The sequence below is a fragment of the Bos javanicus genome, unplaced genomic scaffold, assembly GCF_032452875.1.
Source record: "Bos javanicus breed banteng unplaced genomic scaffold, ARS-OSU_banteng_1.0 tig00004404_1, whole genome shotgun sequence".
NCBI lineage: Eukaryota > Metazoa > Chordata > Mammalia > Artiodactyla > Bovidae > Bos > Bos javanicus.
Window position 1 is genome coordinate 18,450 of NW_026894422.1, and position 22,881 is coordinate 41,330.

Consider the following 22,881-nt stretch of genomic DNA (forward strand, 5'->3'; position numbering starts at 1 on the left):
GGAAGCTCACTCGGTCCTTCCCAGTACAGGCTTGCAAGCACCCGCCGGCAGCCAGCCTCTTCTCTCCCGCGTTCCGGGCACTGGGCTCCAAACCTGGGACCAAAGGACTGCCCGGAGCTCACTGATCATGGGCTGGTTCCCCTGCGCTGCGGCTGTGCTAGGGAGCCCAAACGCACAGGGGAAGCCCGCACAGCACATCCACCTGCCTCTAGGCGGGAGGACAGCTCCAGGGAAGGCCCGGTCTGGCAGGCGCTTTCTGGGCACAAACGGAGCAACACTCTGGCTGTGGAGCTGCCTCCCCAAGCCAGGGGCACCGGGACCCTGATTCCCTCCGTGCGGCGCTTAGTCTGGGCGGGGAAGCACCAGCTTGGGAATGCAGCCTGGGGCGCTTCCTTTCCCTCGGAAAGAGCTCTCCCCGCGGGAGGCTTTGGCAGTGTGCACACCCCCAGCCCCTAAGCCCTCTGCAAGGACGCCTGGCTCCTAGGTCCGAAGGGAAGGCGAGGGCTGAGCTGAGGCACCAGTCAGGCACCACTCACGTCTCCCACACTCCCGCAGCCTGCTCCTTCCCGGGCGCGAACGCTAGAAGCTGGGCAGGGCTTGGGGAGGCTCGCCCAGCACAGAGCAGCCTCTCGGCCGGGGCTCTGTGCTATCGCGCCTGGGCGCAGAGCTGGAGCTCCGCCGGTGTGGAAGCTCACTCGGTCCTTCCCAGTACAGGCTTGCAAGCACCCGCCGGCAGCCAGCCTCTTCTCTCCCGCGTTCCGGGCATTGGGCTCCAAACCTGGGACCAAAGGACTGCCCGGAGCTCACTGATCATGGGCTGGTTCCCCTGCGCTGCGGCTGTGCTAGGGAGCCCAAACGCACAGGGGAAGCCCGCACAGCACATCCACCTGCCTCTAGGCGGGAGGACAGCTCCAGGGAAGGCCCGGTCTGGCAGGCGCTTTCTGGGCACAAACGGAGCAACACTCTGGCTGTGGAGCTGCCTCCCCAAGCCAGGGGCACCGGGACCCTGATTCCCTCCGTGCGGCGCTTAGTCTGGGCGGGGAAGCACCAGCTTGGGAATGCAGCCTGGGGCGCTTCCTTTCCCTCGGAAAGAGCTCTCCCCGCGGGAGGCTTTGGCAGTGTGCACACCCCCAGCCCCTAAGCCCTCTGCAAGGACGCCTGGCTCCTAGGTCCGAAGGGAAGGCGAGAGCTGAGCTGAGGCACCAGTCAGGCACCACTCACGTCTCCCACACTCCCGCAGCCTGCTCCTTCCCGGGCGCGAACGCTAGAAGCTGGGCAGGGCTTGGGGAGGCTCGCCCAGCACAGAGCAGCCTCTCGGCCGGGGCTCTGTGCTATCGCGCCTGGGCGCAGAGCTGGAGCTCCGCCGGTGTGGAAGCTCACTCGGTCCTTCCCAGTACAGGCTTGCAAGCACCCGCCGGCAGCCAGCCTCTTCTCTCCCGCGTTCCGGGCATTGGGCTCCAAACCTGGGACCAAAGGACTGCCCGGAGCTCACTGATCATGGGCTGGTTCCCCTGCGCTGCGGCTGTGCTAGGGAGCCCAAACGCACAGGGGAAGCCCGCACAGCACATCCACCTGCCTCTAGGCGGGAGGACAGCTCCAGGGAAGGCCCGGTCTGGCAGGCGCTTTCTGGGCACAAACGGAGCAACACTCTGGCTGTGGAGCTGCCTCCCCAAGCCAGGGGCACCGGGACCCTGATTCCCTCCGTGCGGCGCTTAGTCTGGGCGGGGAAGCACCAGCTTGGGAATGCAGCCTGGGGCGCTTCCTTTCCCTCGGAAAGAGCTCTCCCCGCGGGAGGCTTTGGCAGTGTGCACACCCCCAGCCCCTAAGCCCTCTGCAAGGACGCCTGGCTCCTAGGTCCGAAGGGAAGGTGAGGGCTGAGCTGAGGCACCAGTCAGGCACCATTCACGTCTCCCACACTCCCGCAGCCTGCTCCTTCCCGGGCGCGAACGCTAGAAGCTGGGCAGGTTTTGGGGAGGCTCGCCCAGCACAGAGCAGCCTCTCGGCCGGGGCTCTGTGCTATCGCGCCTGGGCGCAGAGCTGGAGCTCCGCCGGTGTGGAAGCTCACTCGGTCCTTCCCAGTACAGGCTTGCAAGCACCCGCCGGCAGCCAGCCTCTTCTCTCCCGCGTTCCGGGCATTGGGCTCCAAACCTGGGACCAAAGGACTGCCCGGAGCTCACTGATCATGGGCTGGTTCCCCTGCGCTGCGGCTGTGCTAGGGAGCCCAAACGCACAGGGGAAGCCCGCACAGCACATCCACCTGCCTCTAGGCGGGAGGACAGCTCCAGGGAAGGCCCGGTCTGGCAGGCGCTTTCTGGGCACAAACGGAGCAACACTCTGGCTGTGGAGCTGCCTCCCCAAGCCAGGGGCACCGGGACCCTGATTCCCTCCGTGCGGCGCTTAGTCTGGGCGGGGAAGCACCAGCTTGGGAATGCAGCCTGGGGCGCTTCCTTTCCCTCGGAAAGAGCTCTCCCCGCGGGAGGCTTTGGCAGTGTGCACACCCCCAGCCCCTAAGCCCTCTGCAAGGACGCCTGGCTCCTAGGTCCGAAGGGAAGGCGAGGGCTGAGCTGAGGCACCAGTCAGGCACCACTCACGGCTCCCACACTCCCGCAGCCTGCTCCTTCCCGGGCGCGAACGCTAGAAGCTGGGCAGGGCTTGGGGAGGCTCGCCCAGCACAGAGCAGCCTCTCGGCCGGGGCTCTGTGCTATCGCGCCTGGGCGCAGAGCTGGAGCTCCGCCGGTGTGGAAGCTCACTCGGTCCTTCCCAGTACAGGCTTGCAAGCACCCGCCGGCAGCCAGCCTCTTCTCTCCCGCGTTCCGGGCATTGGGCTCCAAACCTGGGACCAAAGGACTGCCCGGAGCTCACTGATCATGGGCTGGTTCCCCTGCGCTGCGGCTGTGCTAGGGAGCCCAAACGCACAGGGGAAGCCCGCACAGCACATCCACCTGCCTCTAGGCGGGAGGACAGCTCCAGGGAAGGCCCGGTCTGGCAGGCGCTTTCTGGGCACAAACGGAGCAACACTCTGGCTGTGGAGCTGCCTCCCCAAGCCAGGGGCACCGGGACCCTGATTCCCTCCGTGCGGCGCTTAGTCTGGGCGGGGAAGCACCAGCTTGGGAATGCAGCCTGGGGCGCTTCCTTTCCCTCGGAAAGAGCTCTCCCCGCGGGAGGCTTTGGCAGTGTGCACACCCCCAGCCCCTAAGCCCTCTGCAAGGACGCCTGGCTCCTAGGTCCGAAGGGAAGGCGAGGGCTGAGCTGAGGCACCGGTCAGGCACCACTCACGGCTCCCACACTCCCGCAGCCTGCTCCTTCCCGGGCGCGAACGCTAGAAGCTGGGCAGGGCTTGGGGAGGCTCGCCCAGCACAGAGCAGCCTCTCGGCCGGGGCTCTGTGCTATCGCGCCTGGGCGCAGAGCTGGAGCTCCGCCGGTGTGGAAGCTCACTCGGTCCTTCCCAGTACAGGCTTGCAAGCACCCGCCGGCAGCCAGCCTCTTCTCTCCCGCGTTCCGGGCATTGGGCTCCAAACCTGGGACCAAAGGACTGCCCGGAGCTCACTGATCATGGGCTGGTTCCCCTGCGCTGCGGCTGTGCTAGGGAGCCCAAACGCACAGGGGAAGCCCGCACAGCACATCCACCTGCCTCTAGGCGGGAGGACAGCTCCAGGGAAGGCCCGGTCTGGCAGGCGCTTTCTGGGCACAAACGGAGCAACACTCTGGCTGTGGAGCTGCCTCCCCAAGCCAGGGGCACCGGGACCCTGATTCCCTCCGTGCGGCGCTTAGTCTGGGCGGGGAAGCACCAGCTTGGGAATGCAGCCTGGGGCGCTTCCTTTCCCTCGGAAAGAGCTCTCCCCGCGGGAGGCTTTGGCAGTGTGCACACCCCCAGCCCCTAAGCCCTCTGCAAGGACGCCTGGCTCCTAGGTCCGAAGGGAAGGCGAGAGCTGAGCTGAGGCACCGGTCAGGCACCACTCACGGCTCCCACACTCCCGCAGCCTGCTCCTTCCCGGGCGCGAACGCTAGAAGCTGGGCAGGGCTTGGGGAGGCTCGCCCAGCACAGAGCAGCCTCTCGGCCGGGGCTCTGTGCTATCGCGCCTGGGCGCAGAGCTGGAGCTCCGCCGGTGTGGAAGCTCACTCGGTCCTTCCCAGTACAGGCTTGCAAGCACCCGCCGGCAGCCAGCCTCTTCTCTCCCGCGTTCCGGGCATTGGGCTCCAAACCTGGGACCAAAGGACTGCCCGGAGCTCACTGATCATGGGCTGGTTCCCCTGCGCTGCGGCTGTGCTAGGGAGCCCAAACGCCCAGGGGAAGCCCGCACAGCACATCCACCTGCCTCTAGGCGGGAGGACAGCTCCAGGGAAGGCCCGGTCTGGCAGGCGCTTTCTGGGCACAAACGGAGCAACACTCTGGCTGTGGAGCTGCCTCCCCAAGCCAGGGGCACCGGGACCCTGATTCCCTCCGTGCGGCGCTTAGTCTGGGCGGGGAAGCACCAGCTTGGGAATGCAGCCTGGGGCGCTTCCTTTCCCTCGGAAAGAGCTCTCCCCGCGGGAGGCTTTGGCAGTGTGCACACCCCCAGCCCCTAAGCCCTCTGCAAGGACGCCTGGCTCCTAGGTCCGAAGGGAAGGCGAGAGCTGAGCTGAGGCACCGGTCAGGCACCACTCACGTCTCCCACACTCCCGCAGCCTGCTCCTTCCCGGGCGCGAACGCTAGAAGCTGGGCAGGGCTTGGGGAGGCTCGCCCAGCACAGAGCAGCCTCTCGGCCGGGGCTCTGTGCTATCGCGCCTGGGCGCAGAGCTGGAGCTCCGCCGGTGTGGAAGCTCACTCGGTCCTTCCCAGTACAGGCTTGCAAGCACCCGCCGGCAGCCAGCCTCTTCTCTCCCGCGTTCCGGGCATTGGGCTCCAAACCTGGGACCAAAGTACTGCCCGGAGCTCACTGATCATGGGCTGGTTCCCCTGCGCTGCGGCTGTGCTAGGGAGCCCAAACGCACAGGGGAAGCCCGCACAGCACATCCACCTGCCTCTAGGCGGGAGGACAGCTCCAGGGAAGGCCCGGTCTGGCAGGCGCTTTCTGGGCACAAACGGAGCAACACTCTGGCTGTGGAGCTGCCTCCCCAAGCCAGGGGCACCGGGACCCTGATTCCCTCCGTGCGGCGCTTAGTCTGGGCGGGGAAGCACCAGCTTGGGAATGCAGCCTGGGGCGCTTCCTTTCCCTCGGACAGAGCTCTCCCCGCGGGAGGCTTTGGCAGTGTGCACACCCCCAGCCCCTAAGCCCTCTGCAAGGACGCCTGGCTCCTAGGTCCGAAGGGAAGGCGAGGGCTGAGCTGAGGCACCAGTCAGGCACCACTCACGTCTCCCACACTCCCGCAGCCTGCTCCTTCCCGGGCGCGAACGCTAGAAGCTGGGCAGGGCTTGGGGAGGCTCGCCCAGCACAGAGCAGCCTCTCGGCCGGGGCTCTGTGCTATCGCGCCTGGGCGCAGAGCTGGAGCTCCGCCGGTGTGGAAGCTCACTCGGTCCTTCCCAGTACAGGCTTGCAAGCACCCGCCGGCAGCCAGCCTCTTCTCTCCCGCGTTCCGGGCATTGGGCTCCAAACCTGGGACCAAAGGACTGCCCGGAGCTCACTGATCATGGGCTGGTTCCCCTGCGCTGCGGCTGTGCTAGGGAGCCCAAACGCACAGGGGAAGACCGCACAGCACATCCACCTGCCTCTAGGCGGGAGGACAGCTCCAGGGAAGGCCCGGTCTGGCAGGCGCTTTCTGGGCACAAACGGAGCAACACTCTGGCTGTGGAGCTGCCTCCCCAAGCCAGGGGCACCGGGACCCTGATTCCCTCCGTGCGGCGCTTAGTCTGGGCGGGGAAGCACCAGCTTGGGAATGCAGCCTGGGGCGCTTCCTTTCCCTCGGAAAGAGCTCTCCCCGCGGGAGGCTTTGGCAGTGTGCACACCCCCAGCCCCTAAGCCCTCTGCAAGGACGCCTGGCTCCTAGGTCCGAAGGGAAGGCGAGGGCTGAGCTGAGGCACCGGTCAGGCACCACTCACGTCTCCCACACTCCCGCAGCCTGCTCCTTCCCGGGCGCGAACGCTAGAAGCTGGGCAGGGCTTGGGGAGGCTCGCCCAGCACAGAGCAGCCTCTCGGCCGGGGCTCTGTGCTATCGCGCCTGGGCGCAGAGCTGGAGCTCCGCCGGTGTGGAAGCTCACTCGGTCCTTCCCAGTACAGGCTTGCAAGCACCCGCCGGCAGCCAGCCTCTTCTCTCCCGCGTTCCGGGCATTGGGCTCCAAACCTGGGACCAAAGGACTGCCCGGAGCTCACTGATCATGGGCTGGTTCCCCTGCGCTGCGGCTGTGCTAGGGAGCCCAAACGCACAGGGGAAGCCCGCACAGCACATCCACCTGCCTCTAGGCGGGAGGACAGCTCCAGGGAAGGCCCGGTCTGGCAGGCGCTTTCTGGGCACAAACGGAGCAACACTCTGGCTGTGGAGCTGCCTCCCCAAGCCAGGGGCACCGGGACCCTGATTCCCTCCGTGCGGCGCTTAGTCTGGGCGGGGAAGCACCAGCTTGGGAATGCAGCCTGGGGCGCTTCCTTTCCCTCGGAAAGAGCTCTCCCCGCGGGAGGCTTTGGCAGTGTGCACACCCCCAGCCCCTAAGCCCTCTGCAAGGACGCCTGGCTCCTAGGTCCGAAGGGAAGGCGAGGGCTGAGCTGAGGCACCAGTCAGGCACCACTCACGTCTCCCACACTCCCGCAGCCTGCTCCTTCCCGGGCGCGAACGCTAGAAGCTGGGCAGGGCTTGGGGAGGCTCGCCCAGCACAGAGCAGCCTCTCGGCCGGGGCTCTGTGCTATCGCGCCTGGGCGCAGAGCTGGAGCTCCGCCGGTGTGGAAGCTCACTCGGTCCTTCCCAGTACAGGCTTGCAAGCACCCGCCGGCAGCCAGCCTCTTCTCTCCCGCGTTCCGGGCATTGGGCTCCAAACCTGGGACCAAAGGACTGCCCGGAGCTCACTGATCATGGGCTGGTTCCCCTGCGCTGCGGCTGTGCTAGGGAGCCCAAACGCACAGGGGAAGCCCGCACAGCACATCCACCTGCCTCTAGGCGGGAGGACAGCTCCAGGGAAGGCCCGGTCTGGCAGGCGCTTTCTGGGCACAAACGGAGCAACACTCTGGCTGTGGAGCTGCCTCCCCAAGCCAGGGGCACCGGGACCCTGATTCCCTCCGTGCGGCGCTTAGTCTGGGCGGGGAAGCACCAGCTTGGGAATGCAGCCTGGGGCGCTTCCTTTCCCTCGGAAAGAGCTCTCCCCGCGGGAGGCTTTGGCAGTGTGCACACCCCCAGCCCCTAAGCCCTCTGCAAGGACGCCTGGCTCCTAGGTCCGAAGGGAAGGCGAGGGCTGAGCTGAGGCACCAGTCAGGCACCACTCACGTCTCCCACACTCCCGCAGCCTGCTCCTTCCCGGGCGCGAACGCTAGAAGCTGGGCAGGGCTTGGGGAGGCTCGCCCAGCACAGAGCAGCCTCTCGGCCGGGGCTCTGTGCTATCGCGCCTGGGCGCAGAGCTGGAGCTCCGCCGGTGTGGAAGCTCACTCGGTCCTTCCCAGTACAGGCTTGCAAGCACCCGCCGGCAGCCAGCCTCTTCTCTCCCGCGTTCCGGGCATTGGGCTCCAAACCTGGGACCAAAGGACTGCCCGGAGCTCACTGATCATGGGCTGGTTCCCCTGCGCTGCGGCTGTGCTAGGGAGCCCAAACGCACAGGGGAAGCCCGCACAGCACATCCACCTGCCTCTAGGCGGGAGGACAGCTCCAGGGAAGGCCCGGTCTGGCAGGCGCTTTCTGGGCACAAACGGAGCAACACTCTGGCTGTGGAGCTGCCTCCCCAAGCCAGGGGCACCGGGACCCTGATTCCCTCCGTGCGGCGCTTAGTCTGGGCGGGGAAGCACCAGCTTGGGAATGCAGCCTGGGGCGCTTCCTTTCCCTCGGAAAGAGCTCTCCCCGCGGGAGGCTTTGGCAGTGTGCACACCCCCAGCCCCTAAGCCCTCTGCAAGGACGCCTGGCTCCTAGGTCCGAAGGGAAGGCGAGGGCTGAGCTGAGGCACCAGTCAGGCACCACTCACGGCTCCCACACTCCCGCAGCCTGCTCCTTCCCGGGCGCGAACGCTAGAAGCTGGGCAGGGCTTGGGGAGGCTCGCCCAGCACAGAGCAGCCTCTCGGCCGGGGCTCTGTGCTATCGCGCCTGGGCGCAGAGCTGGAGCTCCGCCGGTGTGGAAGCTCACTCGGTCCTTCCCAGTACAGGCTTGCAAGCACCCGCCGGCAGCCAGCCTCTTCTCTCCCGCGTTCCGGGCATTGGGCTCCAAACCTGGGACCAAAGGACTGCCCGGAGCTCACTGATCATGGGCTGGTTCCCCTGCGCTGCGGCTGTGCTAGGGAGCCCAAACGCACAGGGGAAGCCCGCACAGCACATCCACCTGCCTCTAGGCGGGAGGACAGCTCCAGGGAAGGCCCGGTCTGGCAGGCGCTTTCTGGGCACAAACGGAGCAACACTCTGGCTGTGGAGCTGCCTCCCCAAGCCAGGGGCACCGGGACCCTGATTCCCTCCGTGCGGCGCTTAGTCTGGGCGGGGAAGCACCAGCTTGGGAATGCAGCCTGGGGCGCTTCCTTTCCCTCGGAAAGAGCTCTCCCCGCGGGAGGCTTTGGCAGTGTGCACACCCCCAGCCCCTAAGCCCTCTGCAAGGACGCCTGGCTCCTAGGTCCGAAGGGAAGGCGAGGGCTGAGCTGAGGCACCAGTCAGGCACCACTCACGTCTCCCACACTCCCGCAGCCTGCTCCTTCCCGGGCGCGAACGCTAGAAGCTGGGCAGGGCTTGGGGAGGCTCGCCCAGCACAGAGCAGCCTCTCGGCCGGGGCTCTGTGCTATCGCGCCTGGGCGCAGAGCTGGAGCTCCGCCGGTGTGGAAGCTCACTCGGTCCTTCCCAGTACAGGCTTGCAAGCACCCGCCGGCAGCCAGCCTCTTCTCTCCCGCGTTCCGGGCATTGGGCTCCAAACCTGGGACCAAAGGACTGCCCGGAGCTCACTGATCATGGGCTGGTTCCCCTGCGCTGCGGCTGTGCTAGGGAGCCCAAACGCACAGGGGAAGCCCGCACAGCACATCCACCTGCCTCTAGGCGGGAGGACAGCTCCAGGGAAGGCCCGGTCTGGCAGGCGCTTTCTGGGCACAAACGGAGCAACACTCTGGCTGTGGAGCTGCCTCCCCAAGCCAGGGGCACCGGGACCCTGATTCCCTCCGTGCGGCGCTTAGTCTGGGCGGGGAAGCACCAGCTTGGGAATGCAGCCTGGGGCGCTTCCTTTCCCTCGGAAAGAGCTCTCCCCGCGGGAGGCTTTGGCAGTGTGCACACCCCCAGCCCCTAAGCCCTCTGCAAGGACGCCTGGCTCCTAGGTCCGAAGGGAAGGCGAGGGCTGAGCTGAGGCACCAGTCAGGCACCACTCACGTCTCCCACACTCCCGCAGCCTGCTCCTTCCCGGGCGCGAACGCTAGAAGCTGGGCAGGGCTTGGGGAGGCTCGCCCAGCACAGAGCAGCCTCTCGGCCGGGGCTCTGTGCTATCGCGCCTGGGCGCAGAGCTGGAGCTCCGCCGGTGTGGAAGCTCACTCGGTCCTTCCCAGTACAGGCTTGCAAGCACCCGCCGGCAGCCAGCCTCTTCTCTCCCGCGTTCCGGGCATTGGGCTCCAAACCTGGGACCAAAGGACTGCCCGGAGCTCACTGATCATGGGCTGGTTCCCCTGCGCTGCGGCTGTGCTAGGGAGCCCAAACGCACAGGGGAAGCCCGCACAGCACATCCACCTGCCTCTAGGCGGGAGGACAGCTCCAGGGAAGGCCCGGTCTGGCAGGCGCTTTCTGGGCACAAACGGAGCAACACTCTGGCTGTGGAGCTGCCTCCCCAAGCCAGGGGCACCGGGACCCTGATTCCCTCCGTGCGGCGCTTAGTCTGGGCGGGGAAGCACCAGCTTGGGAATGCAGCCTGGGGCGCTTCCTTTCCCTCGGAAAGAGCTCTCCCCGCGGGAGGCTTTGGCAGTGTGCACACCCCCAGCCCCTAAGCCCTCTGCAAGGACGCCTGGCTCCTAGGTCCGAAGGGAAGGCGAGAGCTGAGCTGAGGCACCAGTCAGGCACCACTCACGGCTCCCACACTCCCGCAGCCTGCTCCTTCCCGGGCGCGAACGCTAGAAGCTGGGCAGGGCTTGGGGAGGCTCGCCCAGCACAGAGCAGCCTCTCGGCCGGGGCTCTGTGCTATCGCGCCTGGGCGCAGAGCTGGAGCTCCGCCGGTGTGGAAGCTCACTCGGTCCTTCCCAGTACAGGCTTGCAAGCACCCGCCGGCAGCCAGCCTCTTCTCTCCCGCGTTCCGGGCATTGGGCTCCAAACCTGGGACCAAAGGACTGCCCGGAGCTCACTGATCATGGGCTGGTTCCCCTGCGCTGCGGCTGTGCTAGGGAGCCCAAACGCACAGGGGAAGCCCGCACAGCACATCCACCTGCCTCTAGGCGGGAGGACAGCTCCAGGGAAGGCCCGGTCTGGCAGGCGCTTTCTGGGCACAAACGGAGCAACACTCTGGCTGTGGAGCTGCCTCCCCAAGCCAGGGGCACCGGGACCCTGATTCCCTCCGTGCGGCGCTTAGTCTGGGCGGGGAAGCACCAGCTTGGGAATGCAGCCTGGGGCGCTTCCTTTCCCTCGGAAAGAGCTCTCCCCGCGGGAGGCTTTGGCAGTGTGCACACCCCCAGCCCCTAAGCCCTCTGCAAGGACGCCTGGCTCCTAGGTCCGAAGGGAAGGCGAGAGCTGAGCTGAGGCACCAGTCAGGCACCACTCACGTCTCCCACACTCCCGCAGCCTGCTCCTTCCCGGGCGCGAACGCTAGAAGCTGGGCAGGGCTTGGGGAGGCTCGCCCAGCACAGAGCAGCCTCTCGGCCGGGGCTCTGTGCTATCGCGCCTGGGCGCAGAGCTGGAGCTCCGCCGGTGTGGAAGCTCACTCGGTCCTTCCCAGTACAGGCTTGCAAGCACCCGCCGGCAGCCAGCCTCTTCTCTCCCGCGTTCCGGGCATTGGGCTCCAAACCTGGGACCAAAGGACTGCCCGGAGCTCACTGATCATGGGCTGGTTCCCCTGCGCTGCGGCTGTGCTAGGGAGCCCAAACGCACAGGGGAAGCCCGCACAGCACATCCACCTGCCTCTAGGCGGGAGGACAGCTCCAGGGAAGGCCCGGTCTGGCAGGCGCTTTCTGGGCACAAACGGAGCAACACTCTGGCTGTGGAGCTGCCTCCCCAAGCCAGGGGCACCGGGACCCTGATTCCCTCCGTGCGGCGCTTAGTCTGGGCGGGGAAGCACCAGCTTGGGAATGCAGCCTGGGGCGCTTCCTTTCCCTCGGAAAGAGCTCTCCCCGCGGGAGGCTTTGGCAGTGTGCACACCCCCAGCCCCTAAGCCCTCTGCAAGGACGCCTGGCTCCTAGGTCCGAAGGGAAGGCGAGGGCTGAGCTGAGGCACCAGTCAGGCACCACTCACGTCTCCCACACTCCCGCAGCCTGCTCCTTCCCGGGCGCGAACGCTAGAAGCTGGGCAGGGCTTGGGGAGGCTCGCCCAGCACAGAGCAGCCTCTCGGCCGGGGCTCTGTGCTATCGCGCCTGGGCGCAGAGCTGGAGCTCCGCCGGTGTGGAAGCTCACTCGGTCCTTCCCAGTACAGGCTTGCAAGCACCCGCCGGCAGCCAGCCTCTTCTCTCCCGCGTTCCGGGCATTGGGCTCCAAACCTGGGACCAAAGGACTGCCCGGAGCTCACTGATCATGGGCTGGTTCCCCTGCGCTGCGGCTGTGCTAGGGAGCCCAAACGCACAGGGGAAGCCCGCACAGCACATCCACCTGCCTCTAGGCGGGAGGACAGCTCCAGGGAAGGCCCGGTCTGGCAGGCGCTTTCTGGGCACAAACGGAGCAACACTCTGGCTGTGGAGCTGCCTCCCCAAGCCAGGGGCACCGGGACCCTGATTCCCTCCGTGCGGCGCTTAGTCTGGGCGGGGAAGCACCAGCTTGGGAATGCAGCCTGGGGCGCTTCCTTTCCCTCGGAAAGAGCTCTCCCCGCGGGAGGCTTTGGCAGTGTGCACACCCCCAGCCCCTAAGCCCTCTGCAAGGACGCCTGGCTCCTAGGTCCGAAGGGAAGGCGAGAGCTGAGCTGAGGCACCAGTCAGGCACCACTCACGTCTCCCACACTCCCGCAGCCTGCTCCTTCCCGGGCGCGAACGCTAGAAGCTGGGCAGGGCTTGGGGAGGCTCGCCCAGCACAGAGCAGCCTCTCGGCCGGGGCTCTGTGCTATCGCGCCTGGGCGCAGAGCTGGAGCTCCGCCGGTGTGGAAGCTCACTCGGTCCTTCCCAGTACAGGCTTGCAAGCACCCGCCGGCAGCCAGCCTCTTCTCTCCCGCGTTCCGGGCATTGGGCTCCAAACCTGGGACCAAAGGACTGCCCGGAGCTCACTGATCATGGGCTGGTTCCCCTGCGCTGCGGCTGTGCTAGGGAGCCCAAACGCACAGGGGAAGCCCGCACAGCACATCCACCTGCCTCTAGGCGGGAGGACAGCTCCAGGGAAGGCCCGGTCTGGCAGGCGCTTTCTGGGCACAAACGGAGCAACACTCTGGCTGTGGAGCTGCCTCCCCAAGCCAGGGGCACCGGGACCCTGATTCCCTCCGTGCGGCGCTTAGTCTGGGCGGGGAAGCACCAGCTTGGGAATGCAGCCTGGGGCGCTTCCTTTCCCTCGGAAAGAGCTCTCCCCGCGGGAGGCTTTGGCAGTGTGCACACCCCCAGCCCCTAAGCCCTCTGCAAGGACGCCTGGCTCCTAGGTCCGAAGGGAAGGCGAGAGCTGAGCTGAGGCACCAGTCAGGCACCACTCACGGCTCCCACACTCCCGCAGCCTGCTCCTTCCCGGGCGCGAACGCTAGAAGCTGGGCAGGGCTTGGGGAGGCTCGCCCAGCACAGAGCAGCCTCTCGGCCGGGGCTCTGTGCTATCGCGCCTGGGCGCAGAGCTGGAGCTCCGCCGGTGTGGAAGCTCACTCGGTCCTTCCCAGTACAGGCTTGCAAGCACCCGCCGGCAGCCAGCCTCTTCTCTCCCGCGTTCCGGGCATTGGGCTCCAAACCTGGGACCAAAGGACTGCCCGGAGCTCACTGATCATGGGCTGGTTCCCCTGCGCTGCGGCTGTGCTAGGGAGCCCAAACGCACAGGGGAAGCCCGCACAGCACATCCACCTGCCTCTAGGCGGGAGGACAGCTCCAGGGAAGGCCCGGTCTGGCAGGCGCTTTCTGGGCACAAACGGAGCAACACTCTGGCTGTGGAGCTGCCTCCCCAAGCCAGGGGCACCGGGACCCTGATTCCCTCCGTGCGGCGCTTAGTCTGGGCGGGGAAGCACCAGCTTGGGAATGCAGCCTGGGGCGCTTCCTTTCCCTCGGAAAGAGCTCTCCCCGCGGGAGGCTTTGGCAGTGTGCACACCCCCAGCCCCTAAGCCCTCTGCAAGGACGCCTGGCTCCTAGGTCCGAAGGGAAGGCGAGAGCTGAGCTGAGGCACCAGTCAGGCACCACTCACGTCTCCCACACTCCCGCAGCCTGCTCCTTCCCGGGCGCGAACGCTAGAAGCTGGGCAGGGCTTGGGGAGGCTCGCCCAGCACAGAGCAGCCTCTCGGCCGGGGCTCTGTGCTATCGCGCCTGGGCGCAGAGCTGGAGCTCCGCCGGTGTGGAAGCTCACTCGGTCCTTCCCAGTACAGGCTTGCAAGCACCCGCCGGCAGCCAGCCTCTTCTCTCCCGCGTTCCGGGCATTGGGCTCCAAACCTGGGACCAAAGGACTGCCCGGAGCTCACTGATCATGGGCTGGTTCCCCTGCGCTGCGGCTGTGCTAGGGAGCCCAAACGCACAGGGGAAGCCCGCACAGCACATCCACCTGCCTCTAGGCGGGAGGACAGCTCCAGGGAAGGCCCGGTCTGGCAGGCGCTTTCTGGGCACAAACGGAGCAACACTCTGGCTGTGGAGCTGCCTCCCCAAGCCAGGGGCACCGGGACCCTGATTCCCTCCGTGCGGCGCTTAGTCTGGGCGGGGAAGCACCAGCTTGGGAATGCAGCCTGGGGCGCTTCCTTTCCCTCGGAAAGAGCTCTCCCCGCGGGAGGCTTTGGCAGTGTGCACACCCCCAGCCCCTAAGCCCTCTGCAAGGACGCCTGGCTCCTAGGTCCGAAGGGAAGGCGAGAGCTGAGCTGAGGCACCAGTCAGGCACCACTCACGGCTCCCACACTCCCGCAGCCTGCTCCTTCCCGGGCGCGAACGCTAGAAGCTGGGCAGGGCTTGGGGAGGCTCGCCCAGCACAGAGCAGCCTCTCGGCCGGGGCTCTGTGCTATCGCGCCTGGGCGCAGAGCTGGAGCTCCGCCGGTGTGGAAGCTCACTCGGTCCTTCCCAGTACAGGCTTGCAAGCACCCGCCGGCAGCCAGCCTCTTCTCTCCCGCGTTCCGGGCATTGGGCTCCAAACCTGGGACCAAAGGACTGCCCGGAGCTCACTGATCATGGGCTGGTTCCCCTGCGCTGCGGCTGTGCTAGGGAGCCCAAACGCACAGGGGAAGCCCGCACAGCACATCCACCTGCCTCTAGGCGGGAGGACAGCTCCAGGGAAGGCCCGGTCTGGCAGGCGCTTTCTGGGCACAAACGGAGCAACACTCTGGCTGTGGAGCTGCCTCCCCAAGCCAGGGGCACCGGGACCCTGATTCCCTCCGTGCGGCGCTTAGTCTGGGCGGGGAAGCACCAGCTTGGGAATGCAGCCTGGGGCGCTTCCTTTCCCTCGGAAAGAGCTCTCCCCGCGGGAGGCTTTGGCAGTGTGCACACCCCCAGCCCCTAAGCCCTCTGCAAGGACGCCTGGCTCCTAGGTCCGAAGGGAAGGCGAGAGCTGAGCTGAGGCACCAGTCAGGCACCACTCACGTCTCCCACACTCCCGCAGCCTGCTCCTTCCCGGGCGCGAACGCTAGAAGCTGGGCAGGGCTTGGGGAGGCTCGCCCAGCACAGAGCAGCCTCTCGGCCGGGGCTCTGCGCTATCGCGCCTGGGCGCAGAGCTGGAGCTCCGCCGGTGTGGAAGCTCACTCGGTCCTTCCCAGTACAGGCTTGCAAGCACCCGCCGGCAGCCAGCCTCTTCTCTCCCGCGTTGCGGGCATTGGGCTCCAAACCTGGGACCAAAGGACTGCCCGGAGCTCACTGATCATGGGCTGGTTCCCCTGCGCTGCGGCTGTGCTAGGGAGCCCAAACGCACAGGGGAAGCCCGCACAGCACATCCACCTGCCTCTAGGCGGGAGGACAGCTCCAGGGAAGGCCCGGTCTGGCAGGCGCTTTCTGGGCACAAACGGAGCAACACTCTGGCTGTGGAGCTGCCTCCCCAAGCCAGGGGCACCGGGACCCTGATTCCCTCCGTGCGGCGCTTAGTCTGGGCGGGGAAGCACCAGCTTGGGAATGCAGCCTGGGGCGCTTCCTTTCCCTCGGAAAGAGCTCTCCCCGCGGGAGGCTTTGGCAGTGTGCACACCCCCAGCCCCTAAGCCCTCTGCAAGGACGCCTGGCTCCTAGGTCCGAAGGGAAGGCGAGAGCTGAGCTGAGGCACCAGTCAGGCACCACTCACGTCTCCCACACTCCCGCAGCCTGCTCCTTCCCGGGCGCGAACGCTAGAAGCTGGGCAGGGCTTGGGGAGGCTCGCCCAGCACAGAGCAGCCTCTCGGCCGGGGCTCTGTGCTATCGCGCCTGGGCGCAGAGCTGGAGCTCCGCCGGTGTGGAAGCTCACTCGGTCCTTCCCAGTACAGGCTTGCAAGCACCCGCCGGCAGCCAGCCTCTTCTCTCCCGCGTTCCGGGCATTGGGCTCCAAACCTGGGACCAAAGGACTGCCCGGAGCTCACTGATCATGGGCTGGTTCCCCTGCGCTGCGGCTGTGCTAGGGAGCCCAAACGCACAGGGGAAGCCCGCACAGCACATCCACCTGCCTCTAGGCGGGAGGACAGCTCCAGGGAAGGCCCGGTCTGGCAGGCGCTTTCTGGGCACAAACGGAGCAACACTCTGGCTGTGGAGCTGCCTCCCCAAGCCAGGGGCACCGGGACCCTGATTCCCTCCGTGCGGCGCTTAGTCTGGGCGGGGAAGCACCAGTTTGGGAATGCAGCCTGGGGCGCTTCCTTTCCCTCGGAAAGAGCTCTCCCCGCGGGAGGCTTTGGCAGTGTGCACACCCCCAGCCCCTAAGCCCTCTGCAAGGACGCCTGGCTCCTAGGTCCGAAGGGAAGGCGAGAGCTGAGCTGAGGCACCAGTCAGGCACCACTCACGTCTCCCACACTCCCGCAGCCTGCTCCTTCCCGGGCGCGAACGCTAGAAGCTGGGCAGGGCTTGGGGAGGCTCGCCCAGCACAGAGCAGCCTCTCGGCCGGGGCTCTGTGCTATCGCGCCTGGGCGCAGAGCTGGAGCTCCGCCGGTGTGGAAGCTCACTCGGTCCTTCCCAGTACAGGCTTGCAAGCACCCGCCGGCAGCCAGCCTCTTCTCTCCCGCGTTCCGGGCATTGGGCTCCAAACCTGGGACCAAAGGACTGCCCGGAGCTCACTGATCATGGGCTGGTTCCCCTGCGCTGCGGCTGTGCTAGGGAGCCCAAACGCCCAGGGGAAGCCCGCACAGCACATCCACCTGCCTCTAGGCGGGAGGACAGCTCCAGGGAAGGCCCGGTCTGGCAGGCGCTTTCTGGGCACAAACGGAGCAACACTCTGGCTGTGGAGCTGCCTCCCCAAGCCAGGGGCACCGGGACCCTGATTCCCTCCGTGCGGCGCTTAGTCTGGGCGGGGAAGCACCAGCTTGGGAATGCAGCCTGGGGCGCTTCCTTTCCCTCGGAAAGAGCTCTCCCCGCGGGAGGCTTTGCCAGTGTGCACACCCCCAGCCCCTAAGCCCTCTGCAAGGACGCCTGGCTCCTAGGTCCGAAGGGAAGGCGAGAGCTGAGCTGAGGCACCAGTCAGGCACCACTCACGGCTCCCACACTCCCGCAGCCTGCTCCTTCCCGGGCGCGAACGCTAGAAGCTGGGCAGGGCTTGGGGAGGCTCGCCCAGCACAGAGCAGCCTCTCGGCCGGGGCTCTGTGCTATCGCGCCTGGGCGCAGAGCTGGAGCTCCGCCGGTGTGGAAGCTCACTCGGTCCTTCCCAGTACAGGCTTGCAAGCACCCGCCGGCAGCCAGCCTCTTCTCTCCCGCGTTCCGGGCATTGGGCTCCAAACCTGGGACCAAAGGACTGCCCGGAGCTCACTGACCATGGGCTGGTTCCCCTGCGCTGCGGCTGTGCTAGGGAGCCCAAACGCCCAGGGGAAGCCCGCACAGCACATCCACCTGCCTCTAGGCGGGAGGACAGCTCCAGGGAAGGCCCGGTCTGGCAGGCGCTTTCTGGGCACAAACGGAGCAACACTCTGGCTGTGGAGCTGCCTCCCCAAGCCAGGGGCCCCGGGACCCTGATTCCCTCCGTGCGGCGCTTAGTCTGGGCGGGGAAGCACCAGCTTGGGAATGCAGCCTGGGGCGCTTCCTTTCCCTCGGAAAGAGCTCTCCCCGCGGGAGGCTTTGGCAGTGTGCACACCCCCAGCCCCTAAGCCCTCTGCAAGGACGCCTGGCTCCTAGGTCCGAAGGGAAGGCGAGAGCTGAGCTGAGGCACCAGTCAGGCACCACTCACGGCTCCCACACTCCCGCAGCCTGCTCCTTCCCGGGCGCGAACGCTAGAAGCTGGGCAGGGCATGGCGAGGCTCGCCCAGCACAGAGCAGCCTCTCGGCCGGGGCTCTGTGCTATCGCGCCTGGGCGCAGAGCTGGAGCTCCGCCGGTGTGGAAGCTCACTCGGTCCTTCCCAGTACAGGCTTGCAAGCACCCGCCGGCAGTCAGCCTCTTCTCTCTCGCGTTCCGGGCATTGGGCTCCAAACCTGGGACCAAAGGACTGCCCGGAGCTCACTGATCATGGGCTGGTTCCCCTGCGCTGCGGCTGTGCTAGGGAGCCCAAACGCCCAGGGGAAGCCCGCACAGCACATCCACCTGCCTCTAGGCGGGAGGACAGCTCCAGGGAAGGCCCGGTCTGGCAGGCGCTTTCTGGGCACAAACGGAGCAACACTCTGGCTGTGGAGCTGCCTCCCCAAGCCAGGGGCACCGGGACCCTGATTCCCTCCGTGCGGCGCTTAGTCTGGGCGGGGAAGCACCAGCTTGGGAATGCAGCCTGGGGCGCTTCCTTTCCCTCGGAAAGAGCTCTCCCCGCGGGAGGCTTTGGCAGTGTGCACACCCCCAGCCCCTAAGCCCTCTGCAAGGACGCCTGGCTCCTAGGTCCGAAGGGAAGGCGAGAGCTGAGCTGAGGCACCAGTCAGGCACCACTCACGTCTCCCACACTCCCGCAGCCTGCTCCTTCCCGGGCGCGAACGCTAGAAGCTGGGCAGGGCTTGGGGAGGCTCGCCCAGCACAGAGCAGCCTCTCGGCCGGGGCTCTGTGCTATCGCGCCTGGGCGCAGAGCTGGAGCTCCGCCGGTGTGGAAGCTCACTCGGTCCTTCCCAGTACAGGCTTGCAAGCACCCGCCGGCAGCCAGCCTCTTCTCTCCCGCGTTCCGGGCATTGGGCTCCAAACCTGGGACCAAAGGACTGCCCGGAGCTCACTGATCATGGGCTGGTTCCCCTGCGCTGCGGCTGTGCTAGGGAGCCCAAACGCACAGGGGAAGCCCGCACAGCACATCCACCTGCCTCTAGGCGGGAGGACAGCTCCAGGGAAGGCCCGGTCTGGCAGGCGCTTTCTGGGCACAAACGGAGCAACACTCTGGCTGTGGAGCTGCCTCCCCAAGCCAGGGGCACCGGGACCCTGATTCCCTCCGTGCGGCGCTTAGTCTGGGCGGGGAAGCACCAGCTTGGGAATGCAGCCTGGGGCGCTTCCTTTCCCTCGGAAAGAGCTCTCCCCGCGGGAGGCTTTGGCAGTGTGCACACCCCCAGCCCCTAAGCCCTCTGCAAGGACGCCTGGCTCCTAGGTCCGAAGGGAAGGCGAGAGCTGAGCTGAGGCACCGGTCAGGCACCACTCACGGCTCCCACACTCCCGCAGCCTGCTCCTTCCCGGGCGCGAACGCTAGAAGCTGGGCAGGGCTTGGGGAGGCTCGCCCAGCACAGAGCAGCCTCTCGGCCGGGGCTCTGTGCTATCGCGCCTGGGCGCAGAGCTGGAGCTCCGCCGGTGTGGAAGCTCACTCGGTCCTTCCCAGTACAGGCTTGCAAGCACCCGCCGGCAGCCAGCCTCTTCTCTCCCGCGTTCCGGGCATTGGGCTCCAAACCTGGGACCAAAGGACTGCCCGGAGCTCACTGATCATGGGCTGGTTCCCCTGCGCTGCGGCTGTGCTAGGGAGCCCAAACGCACAGGGGAAGCACGCACAGCACATCCACCTGCCTCTAGGCGGGAGGACAGCTCCAGGGAAGGCCCGGTCTGGCAGGCGCTTTCTGGGCACAAACGGAGCAACACTCTGGCTGTGGAGCTGCCTCCCCAAGCCAGGGGCACCGGGACCCTGATTCCCTCCGTGCGGCGCTTAGTCTGGGCGGGGAAGCACCAGCTTGGGAATGCAGCCTGGGGCGCTTCCTTTCCCTCGGAAAGAGCTCTCCCCGCGGGAGGCTTTGGCAGTGTGCACACCCCCAGCCCCTAAGCCCTCTGCAAGGACGCCTGGCTCCTAGGTCCGAAGGGAAGGCGAGAGCTGAGCTGAGGCACCGGTCAGGCACCACTCACGGCTCCCACACTCCCGCAGCCTGCTCCTTCCCGGGCGCGAACGCTAGAAGCTGGGCAGGGCTTGGGGAGGCTCGCCCAGCACAGAGCAGCCTCTCGGCCGGGGCTCTGTGCTATCGCGCCTGGGCGCAGAGCTGGAGCTCCGCCGGTGTGGAAGCTCACTCGGTCCTTCCCAGTACAGGCTTGCAAGCACCCGCCGGCAGCCAGCCTCTTCTCTCCCGCGTTCCGGGCATTGGGCTCCAAACCTGGGACCAAAGGACTGCCCGGAGCTCACTGATCATGGGCTGGTTCCCCTGCGCTGCGGCTGTGCTAGGGAGCCCAAACGCCCAGGGGAAGCCCGCACAGCACATCCACCTGCCTCTAGGCGGGAGGACAGCTCCAGGGAAGGCCCGGTCTGGCAGGCGCTTTCTGGGCACAAACGGAGCAACACTCTGGCTGTGGAGCTGCCTCCCCAAGCCAGGGGCACCGGGACCCTGATTCCCTCCGTGCGGCGCTTAGTCTGGGCGGGGAAGCACCAGCTTGGGAATGCAGCCTGGGGCGCTTCCTTTCCCTCGGACAGAGCTCTCCCCGCGGGAGGCTTTGGCAGTGTGCACACCCCCAGCCCCTAAGCCCTCTGCAAGGACGCCTGGCTCCTAGGTCCGAAGGGAAGGCGAGAGCTGAGCTGAGGCACCGGTCAGGCACCACTCACGGCTCCCACACTCCCGCAGCCTGCTCCTTCCCGGGCGCGAACGCTAGAAGCTGGGCAGGGCTTGGGGAGGCTCGCCCAGCACAGAGCAGCCTCTCGGCCGGGGCTCTGTGCTATCGCGCCTGGGCGCAGAGCTGGAGCTCCGCCGGTGTGGAAGCTCACTCGGTCCTTCCCAGTACAGGCTTGCAAGCACCCGCCGGCAGCCAGCCTCTTCTCTCCCGCGTTCCGGGCATTGGGCTCCAAACCTGGGACCAAAGGACTGCCCGGAGCTCACTGATCATGGGCTGGTTCCCCTGCGCTGCGGCTGTGCTAGGGAGCCCAAACGCCCAGGGGAAGCCCGCACAGCACATCCACCTGCCTCTAGGCGGGAGGACAGCTCCAGGGAAGGCCCGGTCTGGCAGGCGCTTTCTGGGCACAAACGGAGCAACACTCTGGCTGTGGAGCTGCCTCCCCAAGCCAGGGGCACCGGGACCCTGATTCCCTCCGTGCGGCGCTTAGTCTGGGCGGGGAAGCACCAGCTTGGGAATGCAGCCTGGGGCGCTTCCTTTCCCTCGGAAAGAGCTCTCCCCGCGGGAGGCTTTGGCAGTGTGCACACCCCCAGCCCCTAAGCCCTCTGCAAGGACGCCTGGCTCCTAGGTCCGAAGGGAAGGCGAGAGCTGAGCTGAGGCACCGGTCAGGCACCACTCACGGCTCCCACACTCCCGCAGCCTGCTCCTTCCCGGGCGCGAACGCTAGAAGCTGGGCAGGGCTTGGGGAGGCTCGCCCAGCACAGAGCAGCCTCTCGGCCGGGGCTCTGTGCTATCGCGCCTGGGCGCAGAGCTGGAGCTCCGCCGGTGTGGAAGCTCACTCGGTCCTTCCCAGTACAGGCTTGCAAGCACCCGCCGGCAGCCAGCCTCTTCTCTCCCGCGTTCCGGGCATTGGGCTCCAAACCTGGGACCAAAGGACTGCCCGGAGCTCACTGATCATGGGCTGGTTCCCCTGCGCTGCGGCTGTGCTAGGGAGCCCAAACGCACAGGGGAAGCCCGCACAGCACATCCACCTGCCTCTAGGCGGGAGGACAGCTCCAGGGAAGGCCCGGTCTGGCAGGCGCTTTCTGGGCACAAACGGAGCAACACTCTGGCTGTGGAGCTGCCTCCCCAAGCCAGGGGCACCGGGACCCTGATTCCCTCCGTGCGGCGCTTAGTCTGGGCGGGGAAGCACCAGCTTGGGAATGCAGCCTGGGGCGCTTCCTTTCCCTCGGAAAGAGCTCTCCCCGCGGGAGGCTTTGGCAGTGTGCACACCCCCAGCCCCTAAGCCCTCTGCAAGGACGCCTGGCTCCTAGGTCCGAAGGGAAGGCGAGGGCTGAGCTGAGGCACCGGTCAGGCACCACTCACGGCTCCCACACTCCCGCAGCCTGCTCCTTCCCGGGCGCGAACGCTAGAAGCTGGGCAGGGCTTGGGGAGGCTCGCCCAGCACAGAGCAGCCTCTCGGCCGGGGCTCTGTGCTATCGCGCCTGGGCGCAGAGCTGGAGCTCCGCCGGTGTGGAAGCTCACTCGGTCCTTCCCAGTACAGGCTTGCAAGCACCCGCCGGCAGCCAGCCTCTTCTCTCCCGCGTTCCGGGCATTGGGCTCCAAACCTGGGACCAAAGGACTGCCCGGAGCTCACTGACCATGGGCTGGTTCCCCTGCGCTGCGGCTGTGCTAGGGAGCCCAAACGCCCAGGGGAAGCCCGCACAGCACATCCACCTGCCTCTAGGCGGGAGGACAGCTCCAGGGAAGGCCCGGTCTGGCAGGCGCTTTCTGGGCACAAACGGAGCAACACTCTGGCTGTGGAGCTGCCTCCCCAAGCCAGGGGCACCGGGACCCTGATTCCCTCCGTGCGGCGCTTAGTCTGGGCGGGGAAGCACCAGCTTGGGAATGCAGCCTGGGGCGCTTCCTTTCCCTCGGACAGAGCTCTCCCCGCGGGAGGCTTTGGCAGTGTGCACACCCCCAGCCCCTAAGCCCTCTGCAAGGACGCCTGGCTCCTAGGTCCGAAGGGAAGGCGAGAGCTGAGCTGAGGCACCGGTCAGGCACCACTCACGGCTCCCACACTCCCGCAGCCTGCTCCTTCCCGGGCGCGAACGCTAGAAGCTGGGCAGGGCTTGGGGAGGCTCGCCCAGCACAGAGCAGCCTCTCGGCCGGGGCTCTGTGCTATCGCACCTGGGCGCAGAGCTGGAGCTCCGCCGGTGTGGAAGCTCACTCGGTCCTTCCCAGTACAGGCTTGCAAGCACCCGCCGGCAGCCAGCCTCTTCTCTCCCGCGTTCCGGGCATTGGGCTCCAAACCTGGGACCAAAGGACTGCCCGGAGCTCACTGACCATGGGCTGGTTCCCCTGCGCTGCGGCTGTGCTAGGGAGCCCAAACGCACAGGGGAAGCCCGCACAGCACATCCACCTGCCTCTAGGCGGGAGGACAGCTCCAGGGAAGGCCCGGTCTGGCAGGTGCTTTCTGGGCACAAACGGAGCAAC